The sequence below is a fragment of the Fringilla coelebs genome (genome assembly GCF_963513975.1).
Source record: "Fringilla coelebs genome assembly, chromosome: 26".
In the NCBI taxonomy this organism is placed as follows: domain Eukaryota; kingdom Metazoa; phylum Chordata; class Aves; order Passeriformes; family Fringillidae; genus Fringilla; species Fringilla coelebs.
In genome coordinates, this window is record NC_140052.1 from 6,480,249 (window position 1) to 6,507,058 (window position 26,810).

Genomic DNA, 26,810 nt, shown 5'->3' on the forward strand with positions numbered 1-26,810 from the left:
ATTTTGTTTCCCAGGGAAAAAGCCTGTACAATGGTTCAGGGTCCTGCGGACTTAAATTGCCGGGTGCCTCCTGGAATTCGGCCACTCGCAGGATGCCTCCCAGACGCAAGGTGGCACCAGTTCCAACTTGGTCTGGTTTAAGAGTGCCAAGTGGGTCCTGAAAACTGACACCCAGAACAGTGGCTTGTGAGTTTTGTTTCCCAGGGAAAAAGCCTGTACAATGGTTCAGGAGCCTGCGGACTTAAATTGCCAGGTGCCTCCTGGAATTCGGCCACTCGCAGGATGGCTCCCAGACGCAAGGTGGCACCAGTTCCAACTTGGTCTGGTTTAAGAGTGTCAAGTGGGTCCTGAAAACTGACACCCAGAACAGTGGCTTGTGAGTTTTGTTTCCCAGGGAAAAAGCCTGTACAATGGTTCAGGGGCCTGCGGCCTTAAATTGCCAGGTGCCTCCTGGAATTCGGCCTCTCGCAGGATGCCTCCCAGACGCAAGGTGGCACCAGTTCCAACTTGGTAGGGTTTAAGAGTGCCAAGTGGGTCCTGAAAACTGACACCCAGAACAGTGGCTTGTGAGTTTTGTTTCCCAGGGAAAAAGCCTGTAAAATGGTTCAGGGGCCTGCGGCCTTAAATTGCCGGCTGCCTCCTGGAGATCCGCATCACACAGGATGCCTCCCAGGCGCAACATGACACCAGTGCCAACTTAGTCTGGTTTAAGAGTGCCAAGTGGGTCCTGAAAACTGACACCCAGAACAGTGGCTTGTGAGTTTTGTTTCCCAGGGAAAAAGCCTGTACAATGGTTCAGGGTCCTGCGGCCTTTAATTGCCGGGTGCCTCCTGGAATTCGGCGTCTTGCAAGATGCCTCCCAGACGCAAGGTGGCACCAGTGCCAACTTGGTCTTGTTTGAGAGTGCCAAGTGGGTCCTGAAAACTGACACCCAGAACAGTGGCTTGTGAGTTGTGTTTCCCAGGGAAAAAGCCTGTACAATGGTTCAGGGTCCTGCGGCCTTAAATTGCCGGGTGCCTCCTGGAATTGCGCCTCTCGCAGGATGCCTCCAAGACGCAAGGTGGCACCAGTGCCAACTTGGTCTGGTTTGAGAGTGCCTGGTGGCTCCTGCAAACTGACACCCAGAACAGTGGCTTGTGAATTTTGTTTCCCAGGGAAAAAGCCTGTACAATGGTTCAGGGTCCTGCGGACTTAAATTGCCGGGTGCCTCCTGGAATTCGGCCACTCGCAGAATGCCTCCCAGACGCAAGGTGGCACCAGTTCCAACTTGGTAGGGTTTAAGAGTGCCAAGTGGGTCCTGAAAACTGACACCCAGAACAGTGGCTTGTGAGTTTTGTTTCCCAGGGAAAAAGCCTGTAAAATGGTTCAGGGGCCTGCGGCCTTAAATTGCCGGCTGCCTCCTGGAGATCCGCATCTCACAGGATGCCTCCCAGGCGCAACATGACACCAGTGCCAACTTAGTCTGGTTTAAGAGTGCCAAGTGGGTCCTGAAAACTGACACCCAGAACAGTGGCTTGTGAGTTTTGTTTCCCAGGGAAAAAGCCTGTACAATGGTTCAGGGTCCTGCGGCCTTTAATTGCCGGGTGCCTCCTGGAATTCGGCGTCTTGCAAGATGCCTCCCAGACGCAAGGTGGCACCAGTGCCAACTTGGTCTGGTTTGAGAGTGCCAAGTGGGTCCTGAAAACTGACACCCAGAACAGTGGCTTGTGAGTTTTGTTTCCCAGGGAAAAAGCCTGTACAATGGTTCAGGGTCCTGCGGCCTTAAATTGCCGGGTGCCTCCTGGAATTGCGCCTCTCGCAGGATGCCTCCAAGACGCAAAATGGCACCAGTGCCAACTTGGTCTGGTTTAGAGTGCCTGGTGGCTCCTGCAAACTGACACCCAGAACAGTGGCTTGTGAGTTTTGTTTCCCAGGGAAAAAGCCTGTACAATGGTTCAGGGTCCTGAGGCCTTAAATTGCCGGGTGCCTCCTGGAATTCGGCCTCTCGCAGGATGCCTCCCAGACGCAAGGTGGCACATGTTCCAAATTGGTGTGGTTTAAGAGTGCAAAGTGGGTCCTGAAAACTGATACCTAGAACAGTGGCTTGTGAGTTTTGTTACCCAGGGAAAACGCCTGTACAATGGTTCAGGGTCCTGCGGCCTTAAATTGCCGGGTGCATCCTGGAATTCGGCCTCTCGCAGGATGCCTCCCAGGCGCAACATGACACCAGTGACAACTTGGTCTGGTTTAAGAGTGCCTAGTGGGTCCTGAAAACTGACACCCAGAACAGTGGCTTGTGAGTTTTGTTTCCCAGGGAAAAAGCCTGTACAATGGTTCAGGGTCCTGCGGCCTTAAATTGCGGGGTGCCTCCTGGAATTCCGCACCTCGCCAGTTGTTTCCCAGACGCTAAGCAACACCAGTGCCAACTTGGACTGGTTTGAGAGTGCCAAGTGGGTCCTGAAAACTGACACCCAGAAGAGTGGCTTGTGAGTTTTGTTTCCCAGGGAAAAAGCCTGCACAATGGTACAGGGCCCTGCGGCCTTTAATTCCTCGGTGCGTCCTGGAATTGCGCCTCTCGCAGGATGCCTTTCAGACGCAAGGTGGCACCAGTGCCAACTTGGTCTGCTTTGAGAGTGTCAAGTGGGTCCTGAAAACTGACACCCAGAACAGTGGCTTGTGAGTTTTGTTTCCCAGGGAAAAAGCCTGTACAATGGTTCAGGGGCCTGAGGCCTTAAATTGCGGGGTGCCTCCTGGAATTCGGCCTCTCGCAGGATGCCTCCCAGATGCAAGGTGGCACCAGTGCCAACTTGGTCTGGTTTAAGAGTGCCAAGTGGGTCCTGCAAACTGACACCCAGAACAGTGGCTTGTGAGTTTTGTTTCCCAGGGAAAAAGCCTGTACAATGGTTCAGGTTCACGCGGCCTTAAATTGCGGGGTGCCTCCTGGAATTCCGCATCTCGCCAGATGTTTCCAAGACGTTAAGCAACACCAGTGCCAACTTGGTCTGGTTTGAGAGTGCCAAGTCTGTCCTGAAAACTGACACCACGAACCGTGGCTTGTGAGTTTTGTTTCCCAGGGAAAAAGCCTGTACAATGGTTCAGGGTCCTGCGGCCTTAAATTGCCGGGTGCCTCCTGGAATTCGGCGTCTTGCAAGATGCCTCCCAGACGCAAGGTGGCACCAGTGCCAACTTGGTCTGGTTTAAGAGTGCCTAGTGGGTCCTGAAAACTGACACCCAGAACAGTGGCTTGTGAGTTTTGTTTCCCAGGGAAAAAGCCTGTACAATGGTTCAGGGTCCTGCGGCCTTAAATTGCCGGGTGACTCCTGGAATTCCGCATCTCACCAGATGTTTCCCAGACGCTAAGCACACCAGTGCCAACTTGGTCTGGTTTAAGAGTGCCAAGTGGGTCCTGGAAACTGACACCCAGAACAGTGGCTTCTGAATATTTTTTCCCAGGGAAAAAGCCTGTAGAATGGTTCAGGGTCCTGCGGCCTTAAATTGCAGGGTGCCTTCTGGAATTGCGCCTCTCGCAGGATGCCTCCCAGACGCAAGGTGGCACCAGTGCCAACTTGGTCTGCTTTGAGATTGTCAAGTGGGTCCTGAAAACTGACACCCAGAACAGTGGCTTGTGAGTTTTGTTTCCCAGGGAAAAAGCCTGTAAAATGGTTCAGGGTCCTGCGGCCTTAAATTGCCGGATGCCTCCTGATATTCGGCGTCTTGCAAGATGCCTCCCAGACGCATGGTGGCACCAGTGCAAGCTTGGTCTTGGTTGAGAGTGCCAAGTGGGTCCTGCAAACTGACACCCAGAACAGTGGCTTCTGAATTTTGTTTTCCAGGGAAAAAGGCCTGTAGAATGGTTTTCAGTCCTGCGGCCTTAAATTGCCAGGTGCCTCCTGGAATTCAGCCTCTCGCAGGATGCATCCCAGACGCAAGGTGGCACCAGTGCCAACTTGGTCTGGTTTGAGAGTGCCAAGTGGGTCCTGAAAACTGACACCCAGAACAGTGGCTTGTGAGTTTTGTTTCCCAGGGAAAAAGCCTGTACAATGGTTGAGGGTCCTGCGGCCTTAAATTTCCAGGTGCCTCCTGGAATTCAGCCTCTCGCAGGATGCCTCCCAGACGCAAGGTGGCACCAGTGCCAACTTGGTCTGGTTTAAGAGTGCCAAGTGGGTCCTGAAAACTGATACCCAGAACAGTGGCTTGTGAGTTTTGTTTCCCAGGGAAAAAGCCTGTACAATGGTTCAGGGTCCTGCGGCCTTAAATTGCCGGGAGCCTCCTGGAATTCGGCCTCTCGCAGGATGCCTCCCAGACGCAAACTGGCACCAGTGCCAACTTGGTCTGGTTTAAGAGTGCCAAGTGGGTCCTGAAAACTGACACCCAGAACAGTGGCTTGTGAGTTTTGTTTCCCAGGGAAAAAGCCTGTACAATGGTTCAGGGTCCTGCGGCCTTAAATTGCCGGGTGCCTCCTGGAATTCGGCCTCTCGCAGGATGCCTCCCAGACGCAAGGTGGCACCAGTGCCAACTTGGTCTGCTTTGAGAGTGCCAAGTGCGTCCTTAAAACTGACACCCAGAACAGTGGCTTGTGAGTTTTGTTTCCCCGGGAAAAAGCCTGTACAATGCTTCAGGGTCCTGCGGCCTTAAATTGCCGGGTGCCTCCTGGAATTCAGCCTCTCGCAGGATGCCTCCCAGACGCAAGGTGGCACCAGTTCCAACTTGGTCTGGTTTAAGAGTGCCAAGTGGGTCCTGGAAACTGACACCCAGAACAGTGGCTTGTGAGTTTTGTTTCCCAGGGAAAAAGCCTGTAGAATGGTTCAGGGGCCTGAGGCCTTAAATTGCCGGGTGCCTCCTGGAATTCGGCCTCTCGCAGGATGCCTCCCAGACGCAAGGTGGCACCAGTGCCAACTTGGTCTGGTTTATGAGTGCCAAGTGGGTCCTGAAAACTGACACCCAGAACAGTGGCTTGTGAGTTGTGTTTCCCAGGGAAAAAGCCTGTACAATGGTTCAGGGTCCTGCGGCCTTAAATTGCCGGGTGCCTCCTGGAATTGCGCCTCTCGCAGGATGCCTCCCAGACGCAAGGTGGCACCAGTGCCAACTTGGTCTGCTTTGAGAGTGTCAAGTGGGTCCTGAAAACTGACACCCAGAACAGTGGCTTGTGAGTTTTGTTTCCCAGGGAAAAAGCCTGTACAATGGTTCAGGGTCCTGCGGACTTAAATTGCCGGGTGCCTCCTGGAATTCGGCCACTCGCAGGATGCCTCCCAGACGCAAGGTGGCACCAGTTCCAACTTGGTCTGGTTTAAGAGTGCCAAGTGGGTCCTGAAAACTGACACCCAGAACAGTGGCTTGTGAGTTTTGTTTCCCAGGGAAAAAGCCTGTACAATGGTTCAGGAGCCTGCGGACTTAAATTGCCAGGTGCCTCCTGGAATTCGGCCACTCGCAGGATGGCTCCCAGACGCAAGGTGGCACCAGTTCCAACTTGGTCTGGTTTAAGAGTGTCAAGTGGGTCCTGAAAACTGACACCCAGAACAGTGGCTTGTGAGTTTTGTTTCCCAGGGAAAAAGCCTGTACAATGGTTCAGGGGCCTGCGGCCTTAAATTGCCAGGTGCCTCCTGGAATTCGGCCTCTCGCAGGATGCCTCCCAGACGCAAGGTGGCACCAGTTCCAACTTGGTAGGGTTTAAGAGTGCCAAGTGGGTCCTGAAAACTGACACCCAGAACAGTGGCTTGTGAGTTTTGTTTCCCAGGGAAAAAGCCTGTAAAATGGTTCAGGGGCCTGCGGCCTTAAATTGCCGGCTGCCTCCTGGAGATCCGCATCACACAGGATGCCTCCCAGGCGCAACATGACACCAGTGCCAACTTAGTCTGGTTTAAGAGTGCCAAGTGGGTCCTGAAAACTGACACCCAGAACAGTGGCTTGTGAGTTTTGTTTCCCAGGGAAAAAGCCTGTACAATGGTTCAGGGTCCTGCGGCCTTTAATTGCCGGGTGCCTCCTGGAATTCGGCGTCTTGCAAGATGCCTCCCAGACGCAAGGTGGCACCAGTGCCAACTTGGTCTTGTTTGAGAGTGCCAAGTGGGTCCTGAAAACTGACACCCAGAACAGTGGCTTGTGAGTTGTGTTTCCCAGGGAAAAAGCCTGTACAATGGTTCAGGGTCCTGCGGCCTTAAATTGCCGGGTGCCTCCTGGAATTGCGCCTCTCGCAGGATGCCTCCAAGACGCAAGGTGGCACCAGTGCCAACTTGGTCTGGTTTGAGAGTGCCTGGTGGCTCCTGCAAACTGACACCCAGAACAGTGGCTTGTGAATTTTGTTTCCCAGGGAAAAAGCCTGTACAATGGTTCAGGGTCCTGCGGACTTAAATTGCCGGGTGCCTCCTGGAATTCGGCCACTCGCAGAATGCCTCCCAGACGCAAGGTGGCACCAGTTCCAACTTGGTAGGGTTTAAGAGTGCCAAGTGGGTCCTGAAAACTGACACCCAGAACAGTGGCTTGTGAGTTTTGTTTCCCAGGGAAAAAGCCTGTAAAATGGTTCAGGGGCCTGCGGCCTTAAATTGCCGGCTGCCTCCTGGAGATCCGCATCTCACAGGATGCCTCCTAGGCGCAACATGACACCAGTGCCAACTTAGTCTGGTTTAAGAGTGCCAAGTGGGTCCTGAAAACTGACACCCAGAACAGTGGCTTGTGAGTTTTGTTTCCCAGGGAAAAAGCCTGTACAATGGTTCAGGGTCCTGCGGCCTTTAATTGCCGGGTGCCTCCTGGAATTCGGCGTCTTGCAAGATGCCTCCCAGACGCAAGGTGGCACCAGTGCCAACTTGGTCTGGTTTGAGAGTGCCAAGTGGGTCCTGAAAACTGACACCCAGAACAGTGGCTTGTGAGTTTTGTTTCCCAGGGAAAAAGCCTGTACAATGGTTCAGGGTCCTGCGGCCTTAAATTGCCGGGTGCCTCCTGGAATTGCGCCTCTCGCAGGATGCCTCCAAGACGCAAAATGGCACCAGTGCCAACTTGGTCTGGTTTAGAGTGCCTGGTGGCTCCTGCAAACTGACACCCAGAACAGTGGCTTGTGAGTTTTGTTTCCCAGGGAAAAAGCCTGTACAATGGTTCAGGGTCCTGAGGCCTTAAATTGCCGGGTGCCTCCTGGAATTCGGCCTCTCGCAGGATGCCTCCCAGACGCAAGGTGGCACATGTTCCAAATTGGTGTGGTTTAAGAGTGCAAAGTGGGTCCTGAAAACTGATACCTAGAACAGTGGCTTGTGAGTTTTGTTACCCAGGGAAAACGCCTGTACAATGGTTCAGGGTCCTGCGGCCTTAAATTGCCGGGTGCATCCTGGAATTCGGCCTCTCGCAGGATGCCTCCCAGGCGCAACATGACACCAGTGACAACTTGGTCTGGTTTAAGAGTGCCTAGTGGGTCCTGAAAACTGACACCTAGAACAGTGGCTTGTGGGTTTTGTTTCCCAGGGAAAAAGCCTGTACAATGGTTCAGGGTCCTGCGGCCTTAAATTGCGGGGTGCCTCCTGGAATTCCGCATCTCGCCAATTGTTTCCCAGACGCTAAGCAACACCAGTGCCAACTTGGTCTGGTTTGAGACTGTCAAGTGGGTCCTGAAAACTGACACCCAGAACAGTGGCTTGTGAGTTTTGTTTCCCAGGGAAAAAGCCTGTACAATGGTTCAGGGTCCTGCGGCCTTAAATTGCCGGGTGCCTCCTGATATTCGGCGTCTTGCAAGATGCCTCCCAGACGCATGGTGGCACCAGTGCCAGCTTGGTCTGGGTTGAGAGTGCCAAGTGTGTCCTGCAAACTGACACCCAGAACAGTGGCTTCTGAATTTTGTTTTCCAGGGAAAAAGGCCTGTAGAATGGTTTTCGGTCCTGCAGCCTTAAAATGCCAGGTGCCTCCTGGAATTCAGCCTCTCGCAGGATGCCTCCCAGACGCAAGGTGGCACCAGTTCCAACTTGGTCTGGTTTAAGAGTGCCAAGTGGGTCCTGAAAACTGACACCCAGAACAGTGGCTTGTGAGTTTTGTTTCCCAGGGAAAAAGCCTGTACAATGGTTCAGGGTCCTGCGGCCTTAAATTGCGGGGTGCCTCCTGGAATTCCGCACCTCGCCAGTTGTTTCCCAGACGCTAAGCAACACCAGTGCCAACTTGGACTGGTTTGAGAGTGCCAAGTGGGTCCTGAAAACTGACACCCAGAAGAGTGGCTTGTGAGTTTTGTTTCCCAGGGAAAAAGCCTGCACAATGGTACAGGGCCCTGCGGCCTTTAATTCCTCGGTGCGTCCTGGAATTGCGCCTCTCGCAGGATGCCTTTCAGACGCAAGGTGGCACCAGTGCCAACTTGGTCTGCTTTGAGAGTGTCAAGTGGGTCCTGAAAACTGACACCCAGAACAGTGGCTTGTGAGTTTTGTTTCCCAGGGAAAAAGCCTGTACAATGGTTCAGGGGCCTGAGGCCTTAAATTGCGGGGTGCCTCCTGGAATTCGGCCTCTCGCAGGATGCCTCCCAGATGCAAGGTGGCACCAGTGCCAACTTGGTCTGGTTTAAGAGTGCCAAGTGGGTCCTGCAAACTGACACCCAGAACAGTGGCTTGTGAGTTTTGTTTCCCAGGGAAAAAGCCTGTACAATGGTTCAGGTTCACGCGGCCTTAAATTGCGGGGTGCCTCCTGGAATTCCGCATCTCGCCAGATGTTTCCAAGACGTTAAGCAACACCAGTGCCAACTTGGTCTGGTTTGAGAGTGCCAAGTCTGTCCTGAAAACTGACACCACGAACCGTGGCTTGTGAGTTTTGTTTCCCAGGGAAAAAGCCTGTACAATGGTTCAGGGTCCTGCGGCCTTAAATTGCCGGGTGCCTCCTGGAATTCGGCGTCTTGCAAGATGCCTCCCAGACGCAAGGTGGCACCAGTGCCAACTTGGTCTGGTTTAAGAGTGCCTAGTGGGTCCTGAAAACTGACACCCAGAACAGTGGCTTGTGAGTTTTGTTTCCCAGGGAAAAAGCCTGTACAATGGTTCAGGGTCCTGCGGCCTTAAATTGCCGGGTGCCTCCTGGAATTGCGCCTCTCGCAGGATGCCTCCCAGACGCAAGGTGGCACCAGTGCCAACTTGGTCTGCTTTGAGAGTGTCAAGTGGGTCCTGAAAACTGACACCCAGAACAGTGGCTTGTGAGTTTTGTTTCCCAGGGAAAAAGCCTGTACAATGGTTCAGGGTCCTGCGGACTTAAATTGCCGGGTGCCTCCTGGAATTCGGCCACTCGCAGGATGCCTCCCAGACGCAAGGTGGCACCAGTTCCAACTTGGTCTGGTTTAAGAGTGCCAAGTGGGTCCTGAAAACTGACACCCAGAACAGTGGCTTGTGAGTTTTGTTTCCCAGGGAAAAAGCCTGTACAATGGTTCAGGAGCCTGCGGACTTAAATTGCCAGGTGCCTCCTGGAATTCGGCCACTCGCAGGATGGCTCCCAGACGCAAGGTGGCACCAGTTCCAACTTGGTCTGGTTTAAGAGTGTCAAGTGGGTCCTGAAAACTGACACCCAGAACAGTGGCTTGTGAGTTTTGTTTCCCAGGGAAAAAGCCTGTACAATGGTTCAGGGGCCTGCGGCCTTAAATTGCCAGGTGCCTCCTGGAATTCGGCCTCTCGCAGGATGCCTCCCAGACGCAAGGTGGCACCAGTTCCAACTTGGTAGGGTTTAAGAGTGCCAAGTGGGTCCTGAAAACTGACACCCAGAACAGTGGCTTGTGAGTTTTGTTTCCCAGGGAAAAAGCCTGTAAAATGGTTCAGGGGCCTGCGGCCTTAAATTGCCGGCTGCCTCCTGGAGATCCGCATCACACAGGATGCCTCCCAGGCGCAACATGACACCAGTGCCAACTTAGTCTGGTTTAAGAGTGCCAAGTGGGTCCTGAAAACTGACACCCAGAACAGTGGCTTGTGAGTTTTGTTTCCCAGGGAAAAAGCCTGTACAATGGTTCAGGGTCCTGCGGCCTTTAATTGCCGGGTGCCTCCTGGAATTCGGCGTCTTGCAAGATGCCTCCCAGACGCAAGGTGGCACCAGTGCCAACTTGGTCTTGTTTGAGAGTGCCAAGTGGGTCCTGAAAACTGACACCCAGAACAGTGGCTTGTGAGTTGTGTTTCCCAGGGAAAAAGCCTGTACAATGGTTCAGGGTCCTGCGGCCTTAAATTGCCGGGTGCCTCCTGGAATTGCGCCTCTCGCAGGATGCCTCCAAGACGCAAGGTGGCACCAGTGCCAACTTGGTCTGGTTTGAGAGTGCCTGGTGGCTCCTGCAAACTGACACCCAGAACAGTGGCTTGTGAATTTTGTTTCCCAGGGAAAAAGCCTGTACAATGGTTCAGGGTCCTGCGGACTTAAATTGCCGGGTGCCTCCTGGAATTCGGCCACTCGCAGAATGCCTCCCAGACGCAAGGTGGCACCAGTTCCAACTTGGTAGGGTTTAAGAGTGCCAAGTGGGTCCTGAAAACTGACACCCAGAACAGTGGCTTGTGAGTTTTGTTTCCCAGGGAAAAAGCCTGTAAAATGGTTCAGGGGCCTGCGGCCTTAAATTGCCGGCTGCCTCCTGGAGATCCGCATCTCACAGGATGCCTCCTAGGCGCAACATGACACCAGTGCCAACTTAGTCTGGTTTAAGAGTGCCAAGTGGGTCCTGAAAACTGACACCCAGAACAGTGGCTTGTGAGTTTTGTTTCCCAGGGAAAAAGCCTGTACAATGGTTCAGGGTCCTGCGGCCTTTAATTGCCGGGTGCCTCCTGGAATTCGGCGTCTTGCAAGATGCCTCCCAGACGCAAGGTGGCACCAGTGCCAACTTGGTCTGGTTTGAGAGTGCCAAGTGGGTCCTGAAAACTGACACCCAGAACAGTGGCTTGTGAGTTTTGTTTCCCAGGGAAAAAGCCTGTACAATGGTTCAGGGTCCTGCGGCCTTAAATTGCCGGGTGCCTCCTGGAATTGCGCCTCTCGCAGGATGCCTCCAAGACGCAAAATGGCACCAGTGCCAACTTGGTCTGGTTTAGAGTGCCTGGTGGCTCCTGCAAACTGACACCCAGAACAGTGGCTTGTGAGTTTTGTTTCCCAGGGAAAAAGCCTGTACAATGGTTCAGGGTCCTGAGGCCTTAAATTGCCGGGTGCCTCCTGGAATTCGGCCTCTCGCAGGATGCCTCCCAGACGCAAGGTGGCACATGTTCCAAATTGGTGTGGTTTAAGAGTGCAAAGTGGGTCCTGAAAACTGATACCTAGAACAGTGGCTTGTGAGTTTTGTTACCCAGGGAAAACGCCTGTACAATGGTTCAGGGTCCTGCGGCCTTAAATTGCCGGGTGCATCCTGGAATTCGGCCTCTCGCAGGATGCCTCCCAGGCGCAACATGACACCAGTGACAACTTGGTCTGGTTTAAGAGTGCCTAGTGGGTCCTGAAAACTGACACCTAGAACAGTGGCTTGTGGGTTTTGTTTCCCAGGGAAAAAGCCTGTACAATGGTTCAGGGTCCTGCGGCCTTAAATTGCGGGGTGCCTCCTGGAATTCCGCATCTCGCCAATTGTTTCCCAGACGCTAAGCAACACCAGTGCCAACTTGGTCTGGTTTGAGACTGTCAAGTGGGTCCTGAAAACTGACACCCAGAACAGTGGCTTGTGAGTTTTGTTTCCCAGGGAAAAAGCCTGTACAATGGTTCAGGGTCCTGCGGCCTTAAATTGCCGGGTGCCTCCTGATATTCGGCGTCTTGCAAGATGCCTCCCAGACGCATGGTGGCACCAGTGCCAGCTTGGTCTGGGTTGAGAGTGCCAAGTGTGTCCTGCAAACTGACACCCAGAACAGTGGCTTCTGAATTTTGTTTTCCAGGGAAAAAGGCCTGTAGAATGGTTTTCGGTCCTGCAGCCTTAAAATGCCAGGTGCCTCCTGGAATTCAGCCTCTCGCAGGATGCCTCCCAGACGCAAGGTGGCACCAGTTCCAACTTGGTCTGGTTTAAGAGTGCCAAGTGGGTCCTGCAAACTGACACCCAGAACAGTGGCTTGTGAGTTTTGTTTCCCAGGGAAAAAGCCTGTACAATGGTTCAGGGTCCTGCGGCCTTAAATTGCGGGGTGCCTCCTGGAATTCCGCACCTCGCCAGTTGTTTCCCAGACGCTAAGCAACACCAGTGCCAACTTGGACTGGTTTGAGAGTGCCAAGTGGGTCCTGAAAACTGACACCCAGAAGAGTGGCTTGTGAGTTTTGTTTCCCAGGGAAAAAGCCTGCACAATGGTACAGGGCCCTGCGGCCTTTAATTCCTCGGTGCGTCCTGGAATTGCGCCTCTCGCAGGATGCCTTTCAGACGCAAGGTGGCACCAGTGCCAACTTGGTCTGCTTTGAGAGTGTCAAGTGGGTCCTGAAAACTGACACCCAGAACAGTGGCTTGTGAGTTTTGTTTCCCAGGGAAAAAGCCTGTACAATGGTTCAGGGGCCTGAGGCCTTAAATTGCGGGGTGCCTCCTGGAATTCGGCCTCTCGCAGGATGCCTCCCAGATGCAAGGTGGCACCAGTGCCAACTTGGTCTGGTTTAAGAGTGCCAAGTGGGTCCTGCAAACTGACACCCAGAACAGTGGCTTGTGAGTTTTGTTTCCCAGGGAAAAAGCCTGTACAATGGTTCAGGTTCACGCGGCCTTAAATTGCGGGGTGCCTCCTGGAATTCCGCATCTCGCCAGATGTTTCCAAGACGTTAAGCAACACCAGTGCCAACTTGGTCTGGTTTGAGAGTGCCAAGTCTGTCCTGAAAACTGACACCACGAACCGTGGCTTGTGAGTTTTGTTTCCCAGGGAAAAAGCCTGTACAATGGTTCAGGGTCCTGCGGCCTTAAATTGCCGGGTGCCTCCTGGAATTCGGCGTCTTGCAAGATGCCTCCCAGACGCAAGGTGGCACCAGTGCCAACTTGGTCTGGTTTAAGAGTGCCTAGTGGGTCCTGAAAACTGACACCCAGAACAGTGGCTTGTGAGTTTTGTTTCCCAGGGAAAAAGCCTGTACAATGGTTCAGGGTCCTGCGGCCTTAAATTGCCGGGTGACTCCTGGAATTCCGCATCTCACCAGATGTTTCCCAGACGCTAAGCACACCAGTGCCAACTTGGTCTGGTTTAAGAGTGCCAAGTGGGTCCTGGAAACTGACACCCAGAACAGTGGCTTCTGAATATTTTTTCCCAGGGAAAAAGCCTGTAGAATGGTTCAGGGTCCTGCGGCCTTAAATTGCAGGGTGCCTCCTGGAATTGCGCCTCTCGCAGGATGCCTCCCAGACGCAAGGTGGCACCAGTGCCAACTTGGTCTGCTTTGAGATTGTCAAGTGGGTCCTGAAAACTGACACCCAGAACAGTGGCTTGTGAGTTTTGTTTCCCAGGGAAAAAGCCTGTAAAATGGTTCAGGGTCCTGCGGCCTTAAATTGCCGGATGCCTCCTGATATTCGGCGTCTTGCAAGATGCCTCCCAGACGCATGGTGGCACCAGTGCAAGCTTGGTCTTGGTTGAGAGTGCCAAGTGGGTCCTGCAAACTGACACCCAGAACAGTGGCTTCTGAATTTTGTTTTCCAGGGAAAAAGGCCTGTAGAATGGTTTTCAGTCCTGCGGCCTTAAATTGCCAGGTGCCTCCTGGAATTCAGCCTCTCGCAGGATGCATCCCAGACGCAAGGTGGCACCAGTGCCAACTTGGTCTGGTTTGAGAGTGCCAAGTGGGTCCTGAAAACTGACACCCAGAACAGTGGCTTGTGAGTTTTGTTTCCCAGGGAAAAAGCCTGTACAATGGTTGAGGGTCCTGCGGCCTTAAATTTCCAGGTGCCTCCTGGAATTCAGCCTCTCGCAGGATGCCTCCCAGACGCAAGGTGGCACCAGTGCCAACTTGGTCTGGTTTAAGAGTGCCAAGTGGGTCCTGAAAACTGATACCCAGAACAGTGGCTTGTGAGTTTTGTTTCCCAGGGAAAAAGCCTGTACAATGGTTCAGGGTCCTGCGGCCTTAAATTGCCGGGAGCCTCCTGGAATTCGGCCTCTCGCAGGATGCCTCCCAGACGCAAACTGGCACCAGTGCCAACTTGGTCTGGTTTAAGAGTGCCAAGTGGGTCCTGAAAACTGACACCCAGAACAGTGGCTTGTGAGTTTTGTTTCCCAGGGAAAAAGCCTGTACAATGGTTCAGGGTCCTGCGGCCTTAAATTGCCGGGTGCCTCCTGGAATTCGGCCTCTCGCAGGATGCCTCCCAGACGCAAGGTGGCACCAGTGCCAACTTGGTCTGCTTTGAGAGTGCCAAGTGCGTCCTTAAAACTGACACCCAGAACAGTGGCTTGTGAGTTTTGTTTCCCCGGGAAAAAGCCTGTACAATGCTTCAGGGTCCTGCGGCCTTAAATTGCCGGGTGCCTCCTGGAATTCAGCCTCTCGCAGGATGCCTCCCAGACGCAAGGTGGCACCAGTTCCAACTTGGTCTGGTTTAAGAGTGCCAAGTGGGTCCTGGAAACTGACACCCAGAACAGTGGCTTGTGAGTTTTGTTTCCCAGGGAAAAAGCCTGTAGAATGGTTCAGGGGCCTGAGGCCTTAAATTGCCGGGTGCCTCCTGGAATTCGGCCTCTCGCAGGATGCCTCCCAGACGCAAGGTGGCACCAGTGCCAACTTGGTCTGGTTTATGAGTGCCAAGTGTGTCCTGAAAACTGACACCCAGAACAGTGGCTTGTGAGTTGTGTTTCCCAGGGAAAAAGCCTGTACAATGGTTCAGGGTCCTGCGGCCTTAAATTGCCGGGTGCCTCCTGGAATTGCGCCTCTCGCAGGATGCCTCCCAGACGCAAGGTGGCACCAGTGCCAACTTGGTCTGCTTTGAGAGTGTCAAGTGGGTCCTGAAAACTGACACCCAGAACAGTGGCTTGTGAGTTTTGTTTCCCAGGGAAAAATCCTGTACAATGGTTCAGGGGCCTGAGGCCTTTAATTGCCAGGTGCCTCCTGGAATTCGGCCTCTCTCAGGATGCCTCCCAGACGCAAGGTGGCACCAGTGCCAACTTGGTCTGGTTTAAGAGTGCCAAGTGGGTCCTGAAAACTGACACCCAGAACAGTGGCTTGTGAGTTTTGTTTCCCAGGGAAAAATCCTGTACAATGGTTCAGGGTCCTGAGGCCTTAAATTGCCAGGTGCCTCCTGGAATTCGGCCTCTCTCAGGATGCCTCCCAGACGCAAGGTGGCACATGTTCCAAATTGGTCTGGTTTAAGAGTGCCAAGTGGGTCCTGAAAACTGATACCCAGAACAGTGGCTTATTAGTTTTGTTTCCCAGGGAAAAAGCCTGTACAATGGTTCAGGGTCCTGAGGCCTTAAATTGCCGGGTGCCTCCTGGAATTGCGCCTCTCGCAGGATGCCTCCCAGACGCAAGGTGGCACCAGTGCCAACTTGGTCTGCTTTGAGAGTGTCAAGTGGGTCCTGAAAACTGACACCCAGAACAGTGGCTTGTGAGTTTTGTTGCCCAGGGAAAAAGCCTGTACAATGGTTCAGGGTCCTGCGGCCTTAAATTGCCAGGTGCCACCTGGAATTGCGCCTCTCGCAGGATGCCTCCCAGACGCAAGGTGGCACCAGTGCCAACTTGGTCTGGTTTGAGAGTGCTAGGTGCCTCCTTGAAACTGACACCCAGAACAATGGCTTCTGAATTTTTTTTTCCAGGGAAAAAGCCTGTAGATTCGTTTTGAGTCCTGCGGCCTTAAATTGCCGGGTGCCTCCTGGAATTAGGCCTCTCGCAGGATGCCTCCCAGACGCAAGGTGGCACCAGTGCCAACTTGGTCTGGTTTAAGAGTGCCTAGTGGGTCCTGAAAACTGACACCCAGAACAGTGGCTTGTGAGTTTTGTTTCCCAGGGAAAAAGCCTGTACAATGGTTCAGGGTCCTGCGGCCTTAAATTGCCGGGTGCCTCCTGGAATTCCGCATCTCGCAGGATGCCTCCCAGACGCAAGGTGGCACATGTTCCAAATTGGTCTGGTTTAAGAGTGCCAAGTGGGTCCTGAAAACTGACACCCAGAACAGTGGCTTGTGAGTTTTGTTTCCCAGGGAAAAAGCCTGTACAATGGTTCAGGGTCCTGCGGCCTTAAATTGCCGGGTGCCTCCTGGAATTCGGCGTCTTGCAAGACGCCTCCCAGACGCAAGGTGGCACCAGTGCCAACTTGGTCTGGTTTAAGAGTGCCAAGTGGGTCCTGGAAACTGACACCCAGAACAGTGGCTTGTGAGTTTTGTTTCCCAGGGAAAAAGCCTGTACAATGGTTCAGGGTCCTGCGGCCTTAAATTGCCGGGTGCCTCCTGGAATTCCGCATCTCGCCAATTGTTTCCCAGACGCTAAGAAACACCAGTGCCAACTTGGTCTGGTTTAAGAGTGCCAAGTGGGTCCTGGAAACTGACACCCAGAACAGTGGCTTCTGAATATTTTTTCCCAGGGAAAAAGCCTGTAGAATGGTTCAGGGTCCTGCGGCCTTAAATTGCAGGGTGCCTCCTGGAATTGCGCCTCTCGCAGGATGCCTCCCAGACGCAAGGTGGCCCCAGTGCCAACTTGGTCTGGTTTAAGAGTGCCAAGTGGGTCCTGCAAACTGACACCCTGAACAGTGGTTTGTGAGTTTTGTTTCCCAGGGAAAAAGCCTGTACAATGGTTCAGGGTCCTGCGGCCTTAAATTGCCGGGTGCCTCCTGGAATTCGGCCTCTCGCAGGATGCCTCCCAGACGCAAGGTGGCACCAGTGCCAACTTGGTCTGCTTTGAGAGTGTCAAGTGGGTCCTGAAAACTGACACCCAGAACAGTGGCTTGTGAGTTTTGTTTCCCAGGGAAAAATCCTGTACAATGGTTCAGGGGCCTGAGGCCTTAAATTGCCGGGTGCCTCCTGGAATTCGGCCTCTCGCAGGATGCCTCCCAGACGCAAGGTGGCACATGTTCCAAATTGGTGTGGTTTAAGAGTGCAAAGTGGGTCCTGAAAACTGATACCCAGAACCGTGGCTTGTGAGTTTTGTTACCCAGGGAAAACGCCTGTACAATGGTTCAGGGTCCTGCGGCCTTAAATTGCCGGGTGCCTCCTGGAATTCGGCCTCTCGCAGGATGCCTCCCAGGCGCAACATGACACCAGTGCCAACTTGGTCTGGTTTAAGAGTGCCAAGTGGGTCCTGAAAACTGACACCCAGAACAGTGGCTTGTGGGTTTTGTTTCCCAGGGAAAAAGCCTGTACAATGGTTCAGGGTCTTGCGGCCTTTAAATTGCGGGGTGCCTCCTGGAATTCCGCATCTCGCCAATTGTTTCCCAGACGCTAAGCAACACCAGTGCCAACTTGGTCTGGTTTGAGACTGTCAAGTGGGTCCTGAAAACTGACACCCAGAACAGTGGCTTGTGAGTTTTGTTTCCCAGGGAAAAAGCCTGTAAAATGGTTCAGGGGCCTGCGGCCTTAAATTGCCGGCTGCCTCCTGGAGATCCGCATCTCACAGGATGCCTCCTAGGCGCAACATGACACCAGTGCCAACTTAGTCTGGTTTAAGAGTGCCAAGTGGGTCCTGAAAACTGACACCCAGAACAGTGGCTTGTGAGTTTTGTTTCCCAGGGAAAAAGCCTGTACAATGGTTCAGGGTCCTGCGGCCTTTAATTGCCGGGTGCCTCCTGGAATTCGGCGTCTTGCAAGATGCCTCCCAGACGCAAGGTGGCACCAGTGCCAACTTGGTCTGGTTTGAGAGTGCCAAGTGGGTCCTGAAAACTGACACCCAGAACAGTGGCTTGTGAGTTTTGTTTCCCAGGGAAAAAGCCTGTACAATGGTTCAGGGTCCTGCGGCCTTAAATTGCCGGGTGCCTCCTGGAATTGCGCCTCTCGCAGGATGCCTCCAAGACGCAAAATGGCACCAGTGCCAACTTGGTCTGGTTTAGAGTGCCTGGTGGCTCCTGCAAACTGACACCCAGAACAGTGGCTTGTGAGTTTTGTTTCCCAGGGAAAAAGCCTGTACAATGGTTCAGGGTCCTGAGGCCTTAAATTGCCGGGTGCCTCCTGGAATTCGGCCTCTCGCAGGATGCCTCCCAGACGCAAGGTGGCACATGTTCCAAATTGGTGTGGTTTAAGAGTGCAAAGTGGGTCCTGAAAACTGATACCTAGAACAGTGGCTTGTGAGTTTTGTTACCCAGGGAAAACGCCTGTACAATGGTTCAGGGTCCTGCGGCCTTAAATTGCCGGGTGCATCCTGGAATTCGGCCTCTCGCAGGATGCCTCCCAGGCGCAACATGACACCAGTGACAACTTGGTCTGGTTTAAGAGTGCCTAGTGGGTCCTGAAAACTGACACCTAGAACAGTGGCTTGTGGGTTTTGTTTCCCAGGGAAAAAGCCTGTACAATGGTTCAGGGTCCTGCGGCCTTAAATTGCGGGGTGCCTCCTGGAATTCCGCATCTCGCCAATTGTTTCCCAGACGCTAAGCAACACCAGTGCCAACTTGGTCTGGTTTGAGACTGTCAAGTGGGTCCTGAAAACTGACACCCAGAACAGTGGCTTGTGAGTTTTGTTTCCCAGGGAAAAAGCCTGTACAATGGTTCAGGGTCCTGCGGCCTTAAATTGCCGGGTGCCTCCTGATATTCGGCGTCTTGCAAGATGCCTCCCAGACGCATGGTGGCACCAGTGCCAGCTTGGTCTGGGTTGAGAGTGCCAAGTGTGTCCTGCAAACTGACACCCAGAACAGTGGCTTCTGAATTTTGTTTTCCAGGGAAAAAGGCCTGTAGAATGGTTTTCGGTCCTGCAGCCTTAAAATGCCAGGTGCCTCCTGGAATTCAGCCTCTCGCAGGATGCCTCCCAGACGCAAGGTGGCACCAGTTCCAACTTGGTCTGGTTTAAGAGTGCCAAGTGGGTCCTGCAAACTGACACCCAGAACAGTGGCTTGTGAGTTTTGTTTCCCAGGGAAAAAGCCTGTACAATGGTTCAGGGTCCTGCGGCCTTAAATTGCGGGGTGCCTCCTGGAATTCCGCACCTCGCCAGTTGTTTCCCAGACGCTAAGCAACACCAGTGCCAACTTGGACTGGTTTGAGAGTGCCAAGTGGGTCCTGAAAACTGACACCCAGAAGAGTGGCTTGTGAGTTTTGTTTCCCAGGGAAAAAGCCTGCACAATGGTACAGGGCCCTGCGGCCTTTAATTCCTCGGTGCGTCCTGGAATTGCGCCTCTCGCAGGATGCCTTTCAGACGCAAGGTGGCACCAGTGCCAACTTGGTCTGCTTTGAGAGTGTCAAGTGGGTCCTGAAAACTGACACCCAGAACAGTGGCTTGTGAGTTTTGTTTCCCAGGGAAAAAGCCTGTACAATGGTTCAGGGGCCTGAGGCCTTAAATTGCGGGGTGCCTCCTGGAATTCGGCCTCTCGCAGGATGCCTCCCAGATGCAAGGTGGCACCAGTGCCAACTTGGTCTGGTTTAAGAGTGCCAAGTGGGTCCTGCAAACTGACACCCAGAACAGTGGCTTGTGAGTTTTGTTTCCCAGGGAAAAAGCCTGTACAATGGTTCAGGTTCACGCGGCCTTAAATTGCGGGGTGCCTCCTGGAATTCCGCATCTCGCCAGATGTTTCCAAGACGTTAAGCAACACCAGTGCCAACTTGGTCTGGTTTGAGAGTGCCAAGTCTGTCCTGAAAACTGACACCACGAACCGTGGCTTGTGAGTTTTGTTTCCCAGGGAAAAAGCCTGTACAATGGTTCAGGGTCCTGCGGCCTTAAATTGCCGGGTGCCTCCTGGAATTCGGCGTCTTGCAAGATGCCTCCCAGACGCAAGGTGGCACCAGTGCCAACTTGGTCTGGTTTAAGAGTGCCTAGTGGGTCCTGAAAACTGACACCCAGAACAGTGGCTTGTGAGTTTTGTTTCCCAGGGAAAAAGCCTGTACAATGGTTCAGGGTCCTGCGGCCTTAAATTGCCGGGTGACTCCTGGAATTCCGCATCTCACCAGATGTTTCCCAGACGCTAAGCACACCAGTGCCAACTTGGTCTGGTTTAAGAGTGCCAAGTGGGTCCTGGAAACTGACACCCAGAACAGTGGCTTCTGAATATTTTTTCCCAGGGAAAAAGCCTGTAGAATGGTTCAGGGTCCTGCGGCCTTAAATTGCAGGGTGCCTCCTGGAATTGCGCCTCTCGCAGGATGCCTCCCAGACGCAAGGTGGCACCAGTGCCAACTTGGTCTGCTTTGAGATTGTCAAGTGGGTCCTGAAAACTGACACCCAGAACAGTGGCTTGTGAGTTTTGTTTCCCAGGGAAAAAGCCTGTAAAATGGTTCAGGGTCCTGCGGCCTTAAATTGCCGGATGCCTCCTGATATTCGGCGTCTTGCAAGATGCCTCCCAGACGCATGGTGGCACCAGTGCAAGCTTGGTCTTGGTTGAGAGTGCCAAGTGGGTCCTGCAAACTGACACCCAGAACAGTGGCTTCTGAATTTTGTTTTCCAGGGAAAAAGGCCTGTAGAATGGTTTTCAGTCCTGCGGCCTTAAATTGCCAGGTGCCTCCTGGAATTCAGCCTCTCGCAGGATGCATCCCAGACGCAAGGTGGCACCAGTGCCAACTTGGTCTGGTTTGAGAGTGCCAAGTGGGTCCTGAAAACTGACACCCAGAACAGTGGCTTGTGAGTTTTGTTTCCCAGGGAAAAAGCCTGTACAATGGTTGAGGGTCCTGCGGCCTTAAATTTCCAGGTGCCTCCTGGAATTCAGCCTCTCGCAGGATGCCTCCCAGACGCAAGGTGGCACCAGTGCCAACTTGGTCTGGTTTAAGAGTGCCAAGTGGGTCCTGAAAACTGATACCCAGAACAGTGGCTTGTGAGTTTTGTTTCCCAGGGAAAAAGCCTGTACAATGGTTCAGGGTCCTGCGGCCTTAAATTGCCGGGAGCCTCCTGGAATTCGGCCTCTCGCAGGATGCCTCCCAGACGCAAACTGGCACCAGTGCCAACTTGGTCTGGTTTAAGAGTGCCAAGTGGGTCCTGAAAACTGACACCCAGAACAGTGGCTTGTGAGTTTTGTTTCCCAGGGAAAAAGCCTGTACAATGGTTCAGGGTCCTGCGGCCTTAAATTGCCGGGTGCCTCCTGGAATTCGGCCTCTCGCAGGATGCCTCCCAGACGCAAGGTGGCACCAGTGCCAACTTGGTCTGCTTTGAGAGTGCCAAGTGCGTCCTTAAAACTGACACCCAGAACAGTGGCTTGTGAGTTTTGTTTCCCCGGGAAAAAGCCTGTACAATGCTTCAGGGTCCTGCGGCCTTAAATTGCCGGGTGCCTCCTGGAATTCAGCCTCTCGCAGGATGCCTCCCAGACGCAAGGTGGCACCAGTTCCAACTTGGTCTGGTTTAAGAGTGCCAAGTGGGTCCTGGAAACTGACACCCAGAACAGTGGCTTGTGAGTTTTGTTTCCCAGGGAAAAAGCCTGTAGAATGGTTCAGGGGCCTGAGGCCTTAAATTGCCGGGTGCCTCCTGGAATTCGGCCTCTCGCAGGATGCCTCCCAGACGCAAGGTGGCACCAGTGCCAACTTGGTCTGGTTTATGAGTGCCAAGTGGGTCCTGAAAACTGACACCCAGAACAGTGGCTTGTGAGTTGTGTTTCCCAGGGAAAAAGCCTGTACAATGGTTCAGGGTCCTGCGGCCTTAAATTGCCGGGTGCCTCCTGGAATTGCGCCTCTCGCAGGATGCCTCCCAGACGCAAGGTGGCACCAGTGCCAACTTGGTCTGCTTTGAGAGTGTCAAGTGGGTCCTGAAAACTGACACCCAGAACAGTGGCTTGTGAGTTTTGTTTCCCAGGGAAAAATCCTGTACAATGGTTCAGGGGCCTGAGGCCTTTAATTGCCAGGTGCCTCCTGGAATTCGGCCTCTCTCAGGATGCCTCCCAGACGCAAGGTGGCACCAGTGCCAACTTGGTCTGGTTTAAGAGTGCCAAGTGGGTCCTGAAAACTGACACCCAGAACAGTGGCTTGTGAGTTTTGTTTCCCAGGGAAAAATCCTGTACAATGGTTCAGGGTCCTGAGGCCTTAAATTGCCAGGTGCCTCCTGGAATTCGGCCTCTCTCAGGATGCCTCCCAGACGCAAGGTGGCACATGTTCCAAATTGGTCTGGTTTAAGAGTGCCAAGTGGGTCCTGAAAACTGATACCCAGAACAGTGGCTTATTAGTTTTGTTTCCCAGGGAAAAAGCCTGTACAATGGTTCAGGGTCCTGAGGCCTTAAATTGCCGGGTGCCTCCTGGAATTGCGCCTCTCGCAGGATGCCTCCCAGACGCAAGGTGGCACCAGTGCCAACTTGGTCTGCTTTGAGAGTGTCAAGTGGGTCCTGAAAACTGACACCCAGAACAGTGGCTTGTGAGTTTTGTTGCCCAGGGAAAAAGCCTGTACAATGGTTCAGGGTCCTGCGGCCTTAAATTGCCAGGTGCCACCTGGAATTGCGCCTCTCGCAGGATGCCTCCCAGACGCAAGGTGGCACCAGTGCCAACTTGGTCTGGTTTGAGAGTGCTAGGTGCCTCCTTGAAACTGACACCCAGAACAATGGCTTCTGAATTTTTTTTTCCAGGGAAAAAGCCTGTAGATTCGTTTTGAGTCCTGCGGCCTTAAATTGCCGGGTGCCTCCTGGAATTAGGCCTCTCGCAGGATGCCTCCCAGACGCAAGGTGGCACCAGTGCCAACTTGGTCTGGTTTAAGAGTGCCTAGTGGGTCCTGAAAACTGACACCCAGAACAGTGGCTTGTGAGTTTTGTTTCCCAGGGAAAAAGCCTGTACAATGGTTCAGGGTCCTGCGGCCTTAAATTGCCGGGTGCCTCCTGGAATTCCGCATCTCGCAGGATGCCTCCCAGACGCAAGGTGGCACATGTTCCAAATTGGTCTGGTTTAAGAGTGCCAAGTGGGTCCTGAAAACTGACACCCAGAACAGTGGCTTGTGAGTTTTGTTTCCCAGGGAAAAAGCCTGTACAATGGTTCAGGGTCCTGCGGCCTTAAATTGCCGGGTGCCTCCTGGAATTCGGCGTCTTGCAAGACGCCTCCCAGACGCAAGGTGGCACCAGTGCCAACTTGGTCTGGTTTAAGAGTGCCAAGTGGGTCCTGGAAACTGACACCCAGAACAGTGGCTTGTGAGTTTTGTTTCCCAGGGAAAAAGCCTGTACAATGGTTCAGGGTCCTGCGGCCTTAAATTGCCGGGTGCCTCCTGGAATTCCGCATCTCGCCAATTGTTTCCCAGACGCTAAGAAACACCAGTGCCAACTTGGTCTGGTTTAAGAGTGCCAAGTGGGTCCTGGAAACTGACACCCAGAACAGTGGCTTCTGAATATTTTTTCCCAGGGAAAAAGCCTGTAGAATGGTTCAGGGTCCTGCGGCCTTAAATTGCAGGGTGCCTCCTGGAATTGCGCCTCTCGCAGGATGCCTCCCAGACGCAAGGTGGCCCCAGTGCCAACTTGGTCTGGTTTAAGAGTGCCAAGTGGGTCCTGCAAACTGACACCCTGAACAGTGGTTTGTGAGTTTTGTTTCCCAGGGAAAAAGCCTGTACAATGGTTCAGGGTCCTGCGGCCTTAAATTGCCGGGTGCCTCCTGGAATTCGGCCTCTCGCAGGATGCCTCCCAGACGCAAGGTGGCACCAGTGCCAACTTGGTCTGCTTTGAGAGTGTCAAGTGGGTCCTGAAAACTGACACCCAGAACAGTGGCTTGTGAGTTTTGTTTCCCAGGGAAAAATCCTGTACAATGGTTCAGGGGCCTGAGGCCTTAAATTGCCGGGTGCCTCCTGGAATTCGGCCTCTCGCAGGATGCCTCCCAGACGCAAGGTGGCACATGTTCCAAATTGGTGTGGTTTAAGAGTGCAAAGTGGGTCCTGAAAACTGATACCCAGAACCGTGGCTTGTGAGTTTTGTTACCCAGGGAAAACGCCTGTACAATGGTTCAGGGTCCTGCGGCCTTAAATTGCCGGGTGCCTCCTGGAATTCGGCCTCTCGCAGGATGCCTCCCAGGCGCAACATGACACCAGTGCCAACTTGGTCTGGTTTAAGAGTGCCAAGTGGGTCCTGAAAACTGACACCCAGAACAGTGGCTTGTGGGTTTTGTTTCCCAGGGAAAAAGCCTGTACAATGGTTCAGGGTCTTGCGGCCTTTAAATTGCGGGGTGCCTCCTGGAATTCCGCATCTCGCCAATTGTTTCCCAGACGCTAAGCAACACCAGTGCCAACTTGGTCTGGTTTGAGACTGTCAAGTGGGTCCTGAAAACTGACACCCAGAACAGTGGCTTGTGAGTTTTGTTTCCCAGGGAAAAAGCCTGTACAATGGTTCAGGGTCCTGCGGCCTTAAATTGCCGGGTGCCTCCTGATATTCGGCATCTTGCAAGATGCCTCCCAGACGCATGGTGGCACCAGTGCCAGCTTGGTCTGGGTTGAGAGTGCCAAGTGTGTCCTGCAAACTGACACCCAGAACAGTGGCTTCTGAATTTTGTTTTCCAGGGAAAAAGGCCTGTAGAATGGTTTTCGGTCCTGCAGCCTTAAAATGCCAGGTGCCTCCTGGAATTCAGCCTCTCGCAGGATGCCTCCCAGACGCAAGGTGGCACCAGTTCCAACTTGGTCTGGTTTAAGAGTGCCAAGTGGGTCCTGAAAACTGACACCCAGAACAGTGGCTTGTGAGTTTTGTTTCCCAGGGAAAAAGCCTGTACAATGGTTCAGGGTCCTGCGGCCTTAAATTGCCGGGTGCCTCCTGGAATTCCGCACCTCGCCAGTTGTTTCCCAGACGCTAAGCAACACCAGTGCCAACTTGGACTGGTTTGAGAGTGCCAAGTGGGTCCTGAAAACTGACACCCAGAACAGTGGCTTGTGAGTTTTGTTTCCCAGGGAAAAAGCCTGCACAATGGTACAGGGCCCTGCGGCCTTTAATTCCTCGGTGCGTCCTGGAATTGCGCCTCTCGCAGGATGCCTTTCAGACGCAAGGTGGCACCAGTGCCAACTTGGTCTGCTTTGAGAGTGTCAAGTGGGTCCTGAAAACTGACACCCAGAACAGTGGCTTGTGAGTTTTGTTTCCCAGGGAAAAAGCCTGTACAATGGTTCAGGGGCCTGAGGCCTTAAATTGCGGGGTGCCTCCTGGAATTCGGCCTCTCGCAGGATGCCTCCCAGATGCAAGGTGGCACCAGTGCCAACTTGGTCTGGTTTAAGAGTGCCAAGTGGGTCCTGCAAACTGACACCCAGAACAGTGGCTTGTGAGTTTTGTTTCCCAGGGAAAAAGCCTGTACAATGGTTCAGGTTCACGCGGCCTTAAATTGCGGGGTGCCTCCTGGAATTCCGCATCTCGCCAGATGTTTCCAAGACGTTAAGCAACACCAGTGCCAACTTGGTCGGGTTTGAGAGTGCCAAGTCTGTCCTGAAAACTGACACCACGAACCGTGGCTTGTGAGTTTTGTTTCCCAGGGAAAAAGCCTGTACAATGGTTCAGGGTCCTGCGGCCTTAAATTGCCGGGTGCCTCCTGGAATTCGGCGTCTTGCAAGATGCCTCCCAGACGCAAGGTGGCACCAGTGCCAACTTGGTCTGGTTTAAGAGTGCCTAGTGGGTCCTGAAAACTGACACCCAGAACAGTGGCTTGTGAGTTTTGTTTCCCAGGGAAAAAGCCTGTACAATGGTTCAGGGTCCTGCGGCCTTAAATTGCCGGGTGACTCCTGGAATTCCGCATCTCACCAGATGTTTCCCAGACGCTAAGCACACCAGTGCCAACTTGGTCTGGTTTAAGAGTGCCAAGTGGGTCCTGGAAACTGACACCCAGAACAGTGGCTTCTGAATATTTTTTCCCAGGGAAAAAGCCTGTAGAATGGTTCAGGGTCCTGCGGCCTTAAATTGCAGGGTGCCTCCTGGAATTGCGCCTCTCGCAGGATGCCTCCCAGACGCAAGGTGGCACCAGTGCCAACTTGGTCTGCTTTGAGAGTGTCAAGTGGGTCCTGAAAACTGACACCCAGAACAGTGGCTTGTGAGTTTTGTTTCCCAGGGAAAAAGCCTGTAAAATGGTTCAGGGTCCTGCGGCCTTAAATTGCCGGATGCCTCCTGATATTCGGCGTCTTGCAAGATGCCTCCCAGACGCATGGTGGCACCAGTGCAAGCTTGGTCTTGGTTGAGAGTGCCAAGTGGGTCCTGCAAACTGACACCCAGAACAGTGGCTTCTGAATTTTGTTTTCCAGGGAAAAAGGCCTGTAGAATGGTTTTCAGTCCTGCGGCCTTAAATTGCCAGGTGCCTCCTGGAATTCAGCCTCTCGCAGGATGCCTCCCAGACGCAAGGTGGCACCAGTGCCAACTTGGTCTGGTTTAAGAGTGCCAAGTGGGTCCTGAAAACTGATACCCAGAACAGTGGCTTGTGAGTTTTCTTTCCCAGGGAAAAAGCCTGTACAATGGTTCAGGGTCCTGCGGCCTTAAATTGCCGGGAGCCTCCTGGAATTCGGCCTCTCGCAGGATGCCTCCCAGACGCAAGGTGGCACCAGTGCCAACTTGGTCTGGTTTAAGAGTGCCAAGTGGGTCCTGAAAACTGACACCCAGAACAGTGGCTTGTGAGTTTTGTTTCCCAGGGAAAAAGCCTGTACAATGGTTCAGGGTCCTGCGGCCTTAAATTGCCGGGTGCCTCCTGGAATTCGGCCTCTCGCAGGATGCCTCCCAGACGCAAGGTGGCACCAGTGCCAACTTGGTCTGCTTTGAGAGTGCCAAGTGCGTCCTTAAAACTGACACCCAGAACAGTGGCTTGTGAGTTTTGTTTCCCCGGGAAAAAGCCTGTACAATGCTTCAGGGTCCTGCGGCCTTAAATTGCCGGGTGCCTCCTGGAATTCAGCCTCTCGCAGGATGCCTCCCAGACGCAAGGTGGCACCAGTGCCAACTTGGTCTGGTTTAAGAGTGCCAAGTGGGTCCTGCAAACTGACACCCAGAACAGTGGTTTGTGAGTTTTGTTTCCCAGGGAA